Here is a 15,743-nt window from a genome sequence, read left to right on the forward strand (position 1 = left end):
GTTTCCATCCTTTGTAACTCAAATTCCTGGGTACTGCAAAGCCTAGGAAGACTGCAGGACATGGCAAACTTGGCCAAGTCCCTAACAGGCACCGACCTCCCATCCATGGAAACCATCGATGTGGGAAGGTTGCCAACATCATAAAGGACCCCCATCAAACCTAGTCATGGCTTCTTCTTGCAGAAACCCAGGTACAGTATCTGTAGGTAAAAGGAACAATTTTTTTCTCAACAGCTATCAGGCTCTTGAATGTCTTCATACTTCCTGAACCATAAACTCCTCCAGTTCAACCAAAAGATCTGTCTGCACTGTTGAAACATTGCCTTATTTATTTGCATTAACAGCCACTATGAATATCTATAATTTTATATTGACATTGAAAACTTTCACAAACTTTTACAGATGTGTAGTGGAAAGTGTGCTGACCAGTTGCATCATGATCTGGCACAAATCGGAGTGGAAAGCTACACAGCCCAGCACATCACAGGCAAAACTCTCCCTACCATTGAGAACCTCTACAGGGATTGCTACTGTCAGAGAGCAGCAGCAATCATCAAGGACCCACACCACCCAGCACACGCTCTGTTCTCGCTGCTGCCATCAGGAAAGAGGTATAGGGGCCACAAGACTCGCACCACCAGGTTCAGGAACAGCTGCTACCCCTCCACCATCATACCCCTCAACAACAAACTCAATCAGGGACTCATTTAAAGACTCTTACTTCAAACTTTATTTATTATTGAACGTTTATTTTCTGTATGCAGTTTGATTGCCCTTTTCTTTACATTTCTCTTTTGTACACGTATCTTTCCTTGAGTACATTTTTTTTGCACCATTGAAAGTAGAAATTCTGCCTGGCCTGTAGGAAAAAGAATCTCAGGGTTGAATGTGATGTCATGTATGTACTCTGACAATAAATCTGAACTTGGAAACTTTGATATTTAGTATCTCTTTTTTTAGTTTGAGCATATTATGTCAATTCAATTCACACTATTGTTGTTGGTGTATCCCATGTATCTGCAGAAAGAATTTTGATGCATCGATACATTCTACTCATGCACATGACAATCAACTCCCAGACTGTCTCCAAGCATGGATGGTGCTTCCAAACACACCAATATACTGTTGAGAGGGGATAGTGTTTGGAGGCATTTGCAGAGTGTAACTGGTGCATCTCTGGAGAGCAGAAGCCATAGCCCTCATGTAGCAATGCACAAAAGTGCCTTGGCAAGTCATGCAGTTACCATAGGAATTAATGGGTCACCATCATTTCAGGATTGGGCCTTTCACCCTTTTACTTCCTGCAGAGGCTGCGTGACCTGCTGAGCTTCTCCAGCAGTGGACCTCAGCACCTACAGACTTACTTGTTTAATATCTTTTAGGATACTTGCTGGGATCGAAGGTCATGACCTACCCTGTCATTCTTTGGCCTCAAGCCTGCAGGTCCAACCACCAGGAAAAAAACCCCAACAGCAAAAAGACCATGATCTCCCTCTGATGGAGCTTATGTTAATGCTATTTTTTTTAATCCATGATTGGCCCGAGCCATTCCAGTTGGAAGCTGGTTCTGAAGGTTCTGACATTGTGCCCATCAGACCACCACACTCGATAACCAGTGCCGGTTAAAAACTGTTGGAGAACTTTTGAGAGCTGGGAGGCATCTCAGGGAAACTGAGCTCACAGGCTCTGCCTCGCCAAGGGGTACCTCAACCACCCCTTCCTCCTGGGCAGGAAGGAAACACAAGCAGCATGTCATTCAGCACAGGAGCAGGCCCTTCAGTCCACCATGTCGGGTAATGACCTTTCTGCCCATCAATCCCATATGCCTTCATTAGGACCTTGTCCTTCTATGCCATGTCCATTTAAGAGCCTGATAAAGCGTCCACTAAACAAGGTGATTTTATCACACTCCATAACCACCGCCCCTCCCCCAACATGGCAGCACATTCCAGACATCGACCACTCTGTATGGGGGGAAAACTTACATCGAACATTACAGCACAGTATAGGTCCATGATGTTGTACCTATGTAAACCAACTCAACAATCTAAATCAGTGGTTTTCAAACTTTTTCTTTCCACTCACATACCAATTAATAATCCCTTTGCCATAGGTGCTCTGTGATTAGTAAGGGATTATTTAAGGTAGTATGTGAGTGGATAGAAAGAGTTTGAAAACCAGTTTTAAACATACCTAATTGACTCGTTATGTTCACTGTTTCAGAACTCCAAAGGAAATGGGCCAATGACAATTTTCTCAAGCAAAATATTTCAGTAACAATTGGGTCTAGAGCAGTGGTTTTGGACTGATTTCACTCAATGCGTTGAAACCATGGCCACAATACAAGCAGGAAACACGGCCTGTTAACTGGAAATCATCCACAACACTGAATGATAGCCCTGCTTGTTTGCACTCAGTAAAATACACCCATAGAACATTACAGCACAGAAACAGGACTCTTTGGCCATTCTAGTCTGTGCTGAACCATTTTTTTTAACCTAGTCCCACTCATCTGCACCCAGTCCATAGCCCTCCATACCTTTCCCATCCATGTACCTGTGCAAATTCCTCTTAAATGTTAAAATTGAGCCCACATTCACCAGCTCAGCTGGAACCTCATTTCACAGCCCCACCACTCTCTGTGTGAAGAAGATCCCCCTAAACATTTTCCCTTTCATTTTTAACCCATGTCCTCTGATTTGTATCTACCCTACCCTCAGTGGAAAAAGCCTATCTACATTTAATCTGTCTAGACCTCTCAATTTTAAATACCTCTATCAAATCTCCCCTCATTCTTCTATGCACCAGGGAATGAAGTCCTAACCTGTTTAACCTTTCCCTATAACTCAGTTCCTGAGGCCCGGGCAACATCTTAGTAAATCTTCTCTGCACTCTTTCTATCTTATTGATTAGGTAACTAAAAGTGCACACAATACTCTAAATTTGGTCTCACTCACTCCCCCCACCCCCCCCCCCAATCCCCAGAAACCCTTGGTGATGTCGCTAGCTGCTCAAAGTTTGGTTTTAGATTTTTCTCTGTGAACTTTCTAATTGAGCTACCTCATTATTATTGAAACCTCATGGCCATCCTGTGATCTCTGGCATACTGCCCCGCACCCCCCACCCCCCCATAATGGTCACGTACCTCAGGTTGGCTACATAACAGCTGCAGATTCGACATGGATGCTAAAACACAGGGATGCACAGCAGAGGAGACAAACACAGGTAGCACTCAACAACACGCAGTTTGGGACGCATTTCTCCTTCAGAAAACTTGGAAGGGGCAAAGTTTTCACCCACAAATGTGTCATTCTTTCACAAAAACAAATAAATGACAGGGATACTAATGACTCTACAAGGTCCTACAATGCGTTTGGACTTATTGCCATGTCACCTGATACACAGCACCAATCATAACAACCGGGAAATAGCAGGCAGCTGAATCAACAGTGTGTGCAGGCATGACCCAGTGAAGCAGCCTCACAGTCAAAGAAAACGCGGCAATAATGGGCAGGGTGAACATTTTGTTTAGAAGTATCGCCCTTCAGATATAAATAACCCCGCTGGAATTTGAATGGCCGACCAGCAACTAAACCCTGAATTTAGACGGCACCTTTTTCACGCAGCAAAATCTCCAGTGTTCATCAGACAAGCCTCGACTCTGAGCTGTTATCCTGTGAGAGGAGAGCAAATGCTTGGATAAAAGAGGCAGGCTTAAGGCCGTAGAGTGGCCCGGGGAGAGAATTACAGGGAGTGAAATTTCAGGGAGTGGTGGTGAGTTAGGCTCAGAGTGTGGGGTGGACAAACATGCCGGAAGAACCCAGCAGAACACCTCCTGCTGTGTTCCTGTTGCACTTATGAGCACTGCACTAACCCCAGCGTCTGCCATCTTTCTGGTACACCTCAGAGTGTGGGGTCTCTGCAGCTAAACAGTGAAACAATGGACAAATTCTCAGGGATGATGAGCTCATCCTCAGATGAAATGCTCTACAGAATTACAAACTCAGAAGGCAACTCGGCAAGCGAGTAGATTTAAAATAAAAAGTAAAAACACAAAGCTGGAGAAACTCAGCAGGTCAAATAGTGTATTTTATAGAGCAAGGATAAAGATACATAGCGTTTCAGGTTTGAGCCCTTCATTAAATAGAGTAGATTTTCCTGGAATTGGACCACTCATAGATTTCACTCTGCAGTAGCTCCTCGAGTGTCATTTTTAAATTAAATTTAGACACACAGCACAGTAGCAGACCCTTTCAGTCCACGATCCTGTGCCCCCCTGCCTAAATGCACCAATTAACCTGCAATCCCCGTATGTTTTGAAGGGTGGGAGGAAACAAGAGCACGAGGAGGAAATCCATGCAGACACAGAGAGAACGTACAAACTCCTTGCAGACAGCGCCTTGGCTGGTGGGGTAATACCGTTGTGTTAACTGTGCCGTCCCAGTATCACCTGTGCCCTTGTACTAATGGCAATGAGCTTATCATCATACACACTGCACAATGTACACATGCACTGAAATTCCAACTTGCTGCAGCCAAACAGGCACTTGTTAAAACAAACGATAATATGGTATGGTTAGCATAGCAGTTAGTGCATCACCACTGACTCAGGGTCGAAACTGGCATTGTCTGTAAGGAGTTTGCACGTTCTCCCCATGTCTGCGGTGCTCCAGTTTCCTCCCACCCTCCAAAGCAAACCGGGTTTTAAGTTAATTGTAGTATTTGGGCTGTGCAGACTTATGGGCTGTGCTGTATGTCTAAATTTTTTTGAGAATTAAAAAAATTAAATTATTTTAATTAAATTAAGAGAGATAATGAATACACACGATAGATTATAAATATTTTCTGTAATTAGACTTTCAGAAGAAAGACTGAAATTATGAAGAAACAAACCAACACCGTAATTCAGGTGCTTGGACATTTTAAAGTCCTCTTCCATCACATTTTTTATGCACATGAGGGAAATGTGCCTCACAAGTCACATCATGCATTTGACAACGTCTGTGGACAACACGTGGCTTACGAAGAAATCTCAACAGTTCCTTTTCATCCCTGTAATTTAATAGACCACCCCACCCCTCTTCCCCAGACAGGTTCAAAAATATCAGGGCATCTGGTCTCGAAGCAGGAGCTTGGAGGGGAGTTTGACCAATGGGAAAATGGAGCTTCTCCTCCAGCACCAGTTCCAGGTCCCACAAGTCAACACACAAAGGTAGCACAAATATCAGGACATCACAGTAACACTGACCCTTACTCAAAGGCACAGAGCATGACATTGCAACACGAGACATAGGAAAGTAGTCTGGAGCACTGGCCGAGATTATCAAATCAACACAGAATTGAAGGTCAAGATTTGTAACCTGCTGACATAGAAGGTGAAACTCCAAGCACATGTGGCAACTTCACAAGTGTGATAGCTATGGCTGCTCTCTGCCCATTAACATTCACAAAGGAACAACATCTTCACAGGCGAAAATGGAAAAAGGCCTTACATTTACAATGCAACTTTTGTATCTTTTTCATGACCACCCAAAGTATTTAACAGGCACAGCTGACATGTGCATGCAGCCACTTGTAACAAGCATGGGATAAACACAATGCAACACTCTTGCCCCTTTCCTGACTCGAGTTTGAATCCAGCATGGTCTGTAAGGAGTTTGTACATTCTCCCTGTGGGCTTCGGAACAGAGACACTGACACACATTGACAAACATCTCTTCTTTCTCTTTGGCTTGGCTTCGCGGACGAAGATTTATGGAGGGGGTAAAAAGTCCACGTCAGCTGCAGGCTCGTTTGTGGCTGACCAGTCCGATGCGGGACAGGCAGACACGATTGCAGCGGTTGCAAGGGAAAATTGGTTGGTTGGGGTTGGGTGTTGGGTTTTTCCTCCTTTGCCTTTTGTCAGTGAGGTGGGCTCTGCGGTCTTCTTCAAAGGAGGTTGCTGCCCGCCAAACTGTGAGGCGCCAAGATGCACGGTTTGAGGCGTTATCAGCCCACTGGCGGTGGTCAATGTGGCAGGCACCAAGAGATTTCTTTAGGCAGTCCTTGTACCTTTTCTTTGGTGCACCTCTGTCACGGTGGCCAGTGGAGAGCTCGCCATATAATACGATCTTGGGAAGGCGATGGTCCTCCATTCTGGAGACGTGACCCATCCAGCGCAGCTGGATCTTCAGCAGCGTGGACTCGATGCTGTCGACCTCTGCCATCTCGAGTACCTCGACGTTAGGGGCGTGAGCGCTCCAATGGATGTTGAGGATGGAGCGGAGACAACGCTGGTGGAAGCGTTCTAGGAGCCGTAGGTGGTGCCGGTAGAGGACCCATGATTCGGAGCCGAACAGGAGTGTGGGTATGACAACGGCTCTGTATACGCTTATCTTTGTGAGGTTTTTCAGTTGGTTGTTTTTCCAGACTCTTTTGTGTAGTCTTCCAAAGGCGCTATTTGCCTTGGCGAGTCTGTTGTCTATCTCATTGTCGATCCTTGCATCTGATGAAATGGTGCAGCCGAGATAGGTAAACTGGTTGACCGTTTTGAGTTTTGTGTGCCCGATGGATTCAGCGCTTGACGTCCTGCTTTGCGGAAACTGCCAAAATGTTTGGCCTGGAAGTCAGCCTGAAGAAAACTGAGGTCCTCCATCAGCCAGCTCCCCACCATGACTACCAGCCCCCCCACATCTCCATTGACAAACATACACATGGACAAACATACACACATACTCAAGCATCTACACAATGATACACACACACACACAAGCATGCATGTGTGCACACACACAAACATAGAGATACACACATACAAAAACTCAGACAAACGCACGTGCACACACACTCTCACACATACACAGCCTAATACCAGAGTAACCACACCTCAAAGAGAGAAACAAGGAAAAAGGGTGGTTCAAGAACTCAGAAGTGAATCCACCCTGTGCATGAGTTCAGTGGTGTGCCCTGCAGGATGGCAACCTAGACTGATTTTTCACCACAAGAAACTCCTTCTAAAACTCAAGGGGAAAAAAAAAGAATATCACTTGCACAATTCACAGTCTAGACATGCAATCATTCATTGACAAATGTTTTTGTCTGTCTGGCTTGTCAGAAATCAAAGTTGGTAACACCAAGGGAGCATATGTTATTGATCCAACTGTAGGAGGGAACAGCCGTAGAACTTGGTGCAACAGCGCTCACACATGTCACCAAGTGTACAGTGGTCTAATTTGTTGTAATATCCAGAAAGGGTTAATAACCATTGTTAGTGGCTACATTTCCCTCCTCATCATCAAATGGGGTTCACCTAGTTAATCACAGAGGGGCTTACCGTGCACCAATTGGGTGGGTGGTTCCTTCTGTATATATTTTTCCCTCCTCATCTCCACATCATCAAATGGGGTTCACCTAGTTAACCAGAGAGGGGCTTACCGTGTACCAATTGGGTGGGTGGTTCCTTCTGTATATATTTTTCCCTCCTCATCTCCACATCATCAAATGGGGTTCACCTAGTTAACCAGAGAGGGGCTTACCGTGTACCAATTGGGTGGGTGGTTCCTTCTGTATATATTTTTCCCTCATCTCCACATCATCAAATGGGGTTCACCTAGTTAACCAGAGAGGGGCTTACCTTGTACCAATTGGGTGGGTGGTTCCTTCTGTATATATTTTTCCCTCATCTCCACATCATCAAATGGGGTTCACCTACTTAACTGGAGAGGGGCTTACCATGCACCAATTGGGTGGGTGGTTCCTTCTGTATATATTTTTCCTTCCTCATCTCCACATCATCAAATGGGGTTCACCTAGTTAACCAGAGGGTCTTACTGTGCACCAATTGGGTGGGTGGTTCCTTCTGTATATATTTTTCCCTCCTCATCTCCACATCATCAAATGGGGTTCACCTAGCTAACCAGAGAGGGGCTTACCGCGCACCAATTGGGTGGGTGGTTCCTTCTGTATATATTTTTCCCTCCTCATCTCCACATCATCAAATGGGGTTCACCTAGTTAACCAGAGGGTCTTACCGCGCACCAATTGGGTGGGTGGTTCCTTCTGTATAACAGTGATGATACTTTGAAGGAATCTTACTGGTTGCGAAATAACTTGGCACATTCTGAATGGAAGAACTGTTGGGATAAGCTCTGCCGAGAAGCTCTCCATTGAAGTCCACCTTGTTCATAAGCCCTCTCGCTCACGAGATCATAGTCCTACCCTGCAGGCACGAGTCCATGGCCCAGCCAACACTCTCCCCAGCACGGAGGCAGAGCAGCATTTTTGGAGAAGACTTCCATCTCATGCATGCGAGATCCCATGCCAACACGAATACAGGGCCAGCCACTCATGTTCGAATCCGGCACCGTATGGTAAGCAGTTTGTACGTTCTCCCTGTGTCTGCATGGGTTTCCGCCTTGCGGTCCAGTTTCCTCCCACCCTTCAAAACGTACGGGTTAATGGGTGTATTTGGGTGGAGTGGGCCGGAAGGGCCTGCTACTGTGCTGTATGTCTAAATTTTTTTTTTTAATTTCAACATTTCATTTAAATTTAAATATCAGGGATTATCCCCCGGGACTACTCGCCAATATTTAATTAGCATTAAAGAAAAAGATGATCCTGGTCTTTGCTGCACCACTGTTTGTGGAAGCTGGCTGCTACATTCAGAGGTGGTTGCATTTCAGAATACATTGGCTGTAAATCATGTTGCAACATGCCGAGTCCATGAAAGGCCCTTTTCAGATATTCTTGGTAGAATATTCCGAAGAACAGTACAGCTCAGGCAAAGGCCCTTTGGCCCACAAGGTCAGTGTTGACAATGACTAAACAAAACGTCTGCTGTCTGCCCGATACCCATCACTCCATTCCCTACGTAGCAAGAAGCCGCTTTCGTGCCACTATCGCATCTGCTGCCACCACTACCCATAGCAGCCCATCCCATACACACTGAGTAACGAATTTCCCCCGCACATCTCCCAGAAACCACTGCCCCACCCCACCGTTCACAGCAGGAATGTTTTCATTTGGCAGCTCATTCAGGAGAGTGGTCCAACTGGGATAAATCTGTCCCAGAAGAGGCAAACATCCTACTTCTGACCACTTCCCCTCCTGAACACACAACAGGACTAAGAGTCAATGAAAAAGAACATTGAAGAACTCTGTACCACTGACAGAATTATTTTATTTTGCACTACTGACCAGTCAACTGTGAACATTTCTTATTAAATATTCACTTCCTTTTATAATTATCTTTTTTCTCTCCACAGCTTCTTAATTATACTTGATTTGTCTTAGTGTGCAACATTGAAGATTTTCATTGCATTTGTTCATTAGGCCATAAGATCATAAGACATAGGAGCAGAAATAGGCTATTTGGCCCATCCTGTCAGTCAATCACAAGCTGACTCATTATTCTCACTCAGCCTCACCGCCTGGCCTCCTCCCCATAACCTTTGATGTCCTGGCTAATCAAGAACCTGTTAATCTGCCTTAAATACACCCAATGATATTATTATTGTTGTAAGATGGTTCATAATATGAATGTTTGCCCTGTGATGCTGCCACAAAACATCAAATTTCGTGACTTGTTCACGACAAGAAATTCCGATTCTGACTTGGCCTCCATAATCACCTGTGGCAACAAATTCCGGAGATTCACCATCCTATGGCAGAAGAAATTCCTCTGCATCTCTGTTCTAAGTGGACACCATTCAATCCTGGAGTTGTTCCCTCTTGTCCTAAATTCTCCCACCGTGGGAAACAACCTTCCTACATTTTCTTATCATTTGATGATAAACTCTCATTCATCCAAGATTGCATAATGCAGTGTTCAATGAACTCTGTGACATCAATGTCCTAACACAGCAGCACCAATCACAGGACTGCCATCAGCTGCAGATCAGGGGTGTTCAATGACACAAACAATTAAAATTAATGATGCTCTAGAAGTCAACACAAGAGTACACAGGGATTGGGAGAGGCAGCAAGAGCTCAAGAGCGATTTGAAAAAGTGGGTAAAATTGAGGGGTTGCTTAGTTGGCACCTGGCAAAAAGAGGCATGAGTGACAGGTGATCTAGGCTCATTCTGAGTTGGAGTGCAGGAAGCAGATGGATTGATTCAAATTTAAAGTGAGCAGAGGGGAGAAAGGCTGCCAGGATTATCAGGAACATGGATCTAGTCAGGACACCAGTGGATCTAACTGCTTTGCTATCAAGGACATATTGTCTATTTGTACCTCACTCTCCAAATCATTCCTCAATGCCAACAAGCCATCCACGCACATTTTAACTGGCCCCCACTTTCATTATTATGCAACTTAGTTACAGTCTGTCCCTACATTTCCCTGTGTTCCAGATGCACAAGGTTCATTTTGATGCAATGAGAATACCTGCTTTAACTTGGGACGAACCTGTTGTATTTGACACAGCCACCATTTTGTCCATTGGTCCCTCCACGTGCCTCGTGGAAGTGAATTTGCAAGAATCGTCCGAATTTTGCTGCCTTTGTCCCAAGTCTTATTTACCCGTCACCCATTACTTGCTAAGTTGCATCATCATTTCCACATCCCTCCTTCATTATATTCTCCAGTCCTCCACCTCTCTGTTGCTCATCCTCTCATTGCTCCACAACTAGAAGCTATCAAGCTGTGGATTCCCCTCTTTTAAACCTCCCAGTCCCATGCTCCATCCTCAGAAACATTCTTTAAAAGCTACTCAATGAAGCGTCTGAACACTTTCTTTAGTATCTCCAGATGTTACCCGGCATCATTTTTTATTTAATTCTGCTTCTGCACACATTTCCCGGCATCAAATGCAGCACATAAATCCAACCTATTCTTGGATATTGCAGGGGCTGGAATCCGGGGCGAAACAAAACGCCAAACTCAGCAAGACAGGCAGCCTCTGTGAAGGAAAAGGGATGGACAACGTTTCGGGTCAAGATCCCAAATCAGGAATGAGAGTGGTGTTTTCATGCACAAAAGTGCTGGAAAAGCACAGCAGGTCACATAGTATTCTTTATGGTTACAAAGACACATAACCAATGTTTCAGGCCAGAGCCCTTCATCAAGGTAAGAGCAAAAAGCAGGCAGGTGCCTGAATAAAGCGGTGGGGGTGGAGGGGCAGGGGGAGGAGCACAGACCCACAGGTAAGTGGTCATGCATAGATATAGGAGGGCACAAGAGAAAAAAGCTGGGAAGTGAAAGGAGAGGGAAGGGGGTGGCGAGCTGGAAAGAAGGAGACAGAGGGATACAGGGGAGGGGCCTAGCAGAAACCACAGGTCGATATTAATGCCATCCGGATAGAGTGCCCAGACGCAATACTGGGTATTGCAGGAGTCCTCAGTTTGACAGTGCACGAGGCATTTTTGTGTGAACGACAATCACAGTGTCCGCAGATTTTCATGTTTAATGGAATATTCTTCCTGAATGGCCTTGCTCCCACAACCCAATACAATGGAGATTCAGTAACAAACCCACATGGATTAGTATTACCAATGAAATCCACAGCTCCAATTCTAAGAGCACAAGGTCACAGGCAAGAGGTCATAGGTGGGAGTGCTGTGGTCACAGTTAAAGAGTGATGTGCTTGAAAATTAAAGGAAAAAGAATAGCAGTTGCTGGAAATCCCAAATAAAAGACATTTTGTTTCAATCACATTTCACTGCAGGTACAGCGTGAAAGATATATGTGCAATGTTAATTGTGAACTCTGGGAATAGACTTCCCGAAACTCAGATACAGGCTAAAAGATCCAGTAGACTCCATTACAATTTTGGGTTAATTCCCAAGATGTGGATAATGCTGGCAAGGTCAGCACTGTTTAAACATTCTGAATTACAGTAAAACCCCTGTTATCCAGAATTCAAGCAACCAGCAGCCTCAAGCAACTGGTAAAATAAAATTGAGGAAAATGAATAGATAAAAAAATACAGAAGTTTAAAATTGGCGCACCTCGCCATTAGTTCAACAATCATGCCACACGCAATCTCAAGCAACTGGGACAGACACCGATCCAGCATCTACCAATCCAGCATCTACCAATCCCCATAGGTGTTGGATACTAGGGGTTTTACTGCATCTTGGAAAGGTACAGTTTATACAACCATCAAGTCGAAATTCTGCCTGGCCCACAGGAAAAAGAATTTCAGGGTTATATGTGATACCATTTATGTACTCTGACAAAATTTGAACTTTGACTTCTGACCGAATTTGAGATGATACTTAGGCCGCCTTAGACTATTGCATCCACCTGGTATCAGTGCAGCAGGCCAGGTGTTTTAAACACAAAAAAAAACCGGCAGATTCTGGAATCCTGAAACAATGAGAAGCTGCAGGGACTCAGCGGCTCAGTCAGCATCCATAGAGAGATGCTCAGTCAAGGTTGGGGGTTGGAATGCGGAGCATCGAACATTACAGCACAGTGCAGGCCCTTTGGCCCACAATGTTGTGCTGACCCTACGAAAAAAAACCTCCAAAATTATAACCCTCTATTTTTCTTTCAATCATATGCCTAAAAGTCTCTTAAATGCTTCACTGCCCCCGCCTCTAACACTGCACCTGGCAAGCCATTCCAGGCACGCACAACTCTATATAAAAAAAAAACACTGATGTCTCCCCTAAATTTTCCACTCTTCACTTTGATTAGATAGCCTCTGGTGTTTGCTATTCCTGCCCTGGGTAAAAGGTGTCCACTGCTTACCTTATCTATGCCTTTCATAATCTTGTAGACCTCTATTAAGTCACCTCTCATCCTTCTTCACTCTAAAGACAAAAAGTCCCAGCTCTGCTAACCTTGCCTCATATTTTCCAATCCAAGCAACATCCTGGTCAATCTCCTCTGCACCCTCTCCATACCTTCCACATCCTTCCTCTAATGTGGTGACCAGAAGCTGAACACAATGTTCCAAGTGTGGTCTCGCCAAAGATCGACAGAGTTGCAGCATTACCTCACGACTCCTGAACACAATCCCCAAGTAATGCAGACCATAGACCTTCCTGACAGCCCCTGTCGACCAGTGCAGTAACCTTGAGAGTCCCTGGATTTGGACCCCAAGATCCCCTGTTCTTCCACACTATTAAGTGTCTTAACATTAACCCTGTCCTCTACCTTTAAGTTTGATCTACTAAAATGCGTCACCTCACACTTACCTGGATTGAACTCCATCTGCCACATTTCCGCCCAACTTGGCATCCTGTCGATATCCTACCAACACCACGGCATTCGATGCAACCCTGCAACTTTCGTGCCATCTGCAAACTTACTGGCCTCTACTCCTTTGTCCAGGTCATTTATAAAAATCACAAAGAGCTGGGGGGTGGGGGGGGGGGAGGTGGTTGGCCCCATAACAGACCCCTGTGGAAAGCCACTAGTCACCTGCACTTACCACTCAACCGGTTTGTTGGCAATAGACAGCTGACCCCAAGGCCATCGCCTCTTCAGCAGCTTCAAGTCCTCCAAGGAAGAGACTTGTCCTCCGAGCTGCCTTTATATTCCCTGGCTCCTGCGGTGGGACCTGGACATCCAACACTCGGGATGCAAGCTTGATCCTGATCCCTTCATGTCTCCCTCGCACTGACCGCCGTCCGACTTTGCCAAGGAGGATGGAAACCAACTGCGAGAGACTTCTGTGCCCCCCCCCCCCCCATCCCACCACCCCTCGCTGCCGTGGACGCGGGCCAGGCGAGCAGACTCTCCGCGACTCGGGCTGGTGGGGAATCCGTCCGGGCAAGGGGACGGGACAGGCTCCTCGCACACTAAGTGGAAGGGACGAGGCGAGAGAGCCCCCTCTCCATCACATCCCTCCTGCAGGAGCCCGTCTTCTCTGCACCCGCGGCGGGGGGGGGAAGAGAGAGCGGAGTCAAAGGCAGCCCCACCAGCCGAGCGAGAGATTTGAACCCACTCTGCTCAGAAAGTGCTGCATGCAGTCAGATTTCCCTTTGCAATGAAGTGAGTTTTGCAAGTTGTTCCCCCCCCCACCCCACCCCACCCCACCCCACCACTCCCTCCACCCAGCGGGGTCTCTCACCGTTCGCGGTCGCCTCCATGGTCCCGTTGCTTGCCCGCAAGCCTGGGCTCAGATCGCTGGCTGCCTCCTTCCAACGGCGGGGCAGGTCCTCGCTGCAGCTCCCTCCCTCCCTCTCTCTCTCTCTCTCTCTCATGCACGCACTCTGAAAAGCGAGGTTGAACTGTGGTGTCCGGCCCCATCCGAGCTGTCAATGCAACGCCCGCCTCTCGCATGAGAGTGTCCAACCACACGATCAGCCCAGTCTCCTCTTCCACCCCAGTTCAGCGCAAATGCAGCCCTCTTAAAGCTGACAGATCCTATCATTTGCCCCCGGGCTCAATTGTTTTCACGAGGGAGAGTTTAATCACAAGTCCATTTCCCACCCTCCTCCCTCCCTCCCAAATCTAAATATTTATTTCTCCATTTATAGTTATGGTCATTTTCCCTAATTTATTAGATTTTGATTTTTTTTTGCTGAGTTAATCCAGCTGCAAGAATTTCAGTGCATTTGTCCATTGTACTCGTGTGTATGACAATAAACTCTCAGCAACGTCTTTATTAAATGAAAATTCCAAACCTCTGCAGAACAAAGGCATGGTAAATTTCCCTACCCCCACCCTAATGGCAGAGGTCTCTTTTTGTCTCCATGCTGTTAGCTGTCCAGAGAGAGATTTGGGCTGTTCAATTTGGAAGGATCTCACTTTCACCCCAATCCCACAAGAATGCTCCAGAATTATTTTAACCACTTGAAAGTGTTAACAACATTGGGGGGGGGGGGGGGGGGGGTGTATCATGTGCAAGCAGCAGTTTTATATTAATTTGGGCATAGCATTCAGCATAGGAATGGTGGGCTGAAGGGCCTGTTCCTCTGCTGTACTGCTCTAAGTTCTTTGATGAGTTTAAGTGGAAGACTTAAGTAGAAGACCCTTCTGATCCATGAAAGCAGTGCCATTCAATTCCACCCAACCCCGCATGGTTTTGGAGCCAAGAATCAGAATGTATTAATGAGCGTGTGAGAGAATAGCTACAGCTGATGGGAACGTGCTGAGAACTAACATGGATGGACTTGATGGGCCAAAGAGCCCATTTTATATCGTAAAAGAATACAAAATGTGTCTTCACTGGATAGTGAACAACAATGAGAGATCTTCCCTCACACTTACAAAGACTTGCATTTATATAGGGGTTTACACAGGTTTTCATGAAGATTCCAATGCCAACCAATAGGAGGGGAAGGTTAATACTTCTGTATCAACCACATCAATTGCTTCATACCTCTCCCAGTCAGAGAGTGTGGCTTCAAATGCCAGACAAGATACCCGAATGCCTTCGCAAACAGAGCTGATGAAATTTGATGGTTAAAATTAAAGTTAATTTATTCTTACTAAACTTTATTTAAAATGCTAATCCAATTTTCATGCATTAGGTCTGCATCCTTACGATCCATATTGGGTGGTTGGTTCGGACCAGCCATTCTCAACAGGGGCCATATGGCTACCCCTGGAGGCCACTCCACATTTAAAGGGGGGTGAGGGGCACAGACTGAAATAATTTTTAAAAGTATGTTTTTTTTCATGACGTCAGTAGGAGAGAAGAACACAAGAAATCAACTAAATTTGCTTCACTGGGAAGGGGGAAGCAGAGTTCTAAAGTTACCATAGCCAAAAACAAAAAGTTTGAAAATGACTGTCTTAGCCAACCTCCCTTGCACTCCACAAGACCACTAATTTTCAAGCCATTTTCAAACTTACTAACCTCACATT

At 45.7% G+C, this 15,743-nt stretch overlaps 1 protein-coding gene across 2 annotated transcripts in view; it reads right to left on the minus strand.

Annotated features, from left to right (window-relative positions):
• The window catches only part of lzts2a (leucine zipper, putative tumor suppressor 2a), a 78,003-nt gene extending 63,913 nt beyond the window's left edge, over nucleotides 1-14,090 (minus strand). The window contains exon 1 of one of the 2 annotated variants that reach the window (XM_069900129.1): nucleotides 14,002-14,090. The gene's annotated coding sequence lies outside the window, so the exon portion shown is untranslated. Of the gene's footprint in view, nucleotides 1-13,123; nucleotides 13,209-14,001 lie in introns of those variants that run through there. The other variant, XM_069900130.1, reaches the window with a different exon arrangement.
• Between the last annotated feature and the right edge of the window lie 1,653 nt (nucleotides 14,091-15,743).

Source organism: Narcine bancroftii, chromosome 10 (genome assembly GCF_036971445.1).
Source record: "Narcine bancroftii isolate sNarBan1 chromosome 10, sNarBan1.hap1, whole genome shotgun sequence".
Classification (NCBI taxonomy): domain Eukaryota; kingdom Metazoa; phylum Chordata; class Chondrichthyes; order Torpediniformes; family Narcinidae; genus Narcine; species Narcine bancroftii.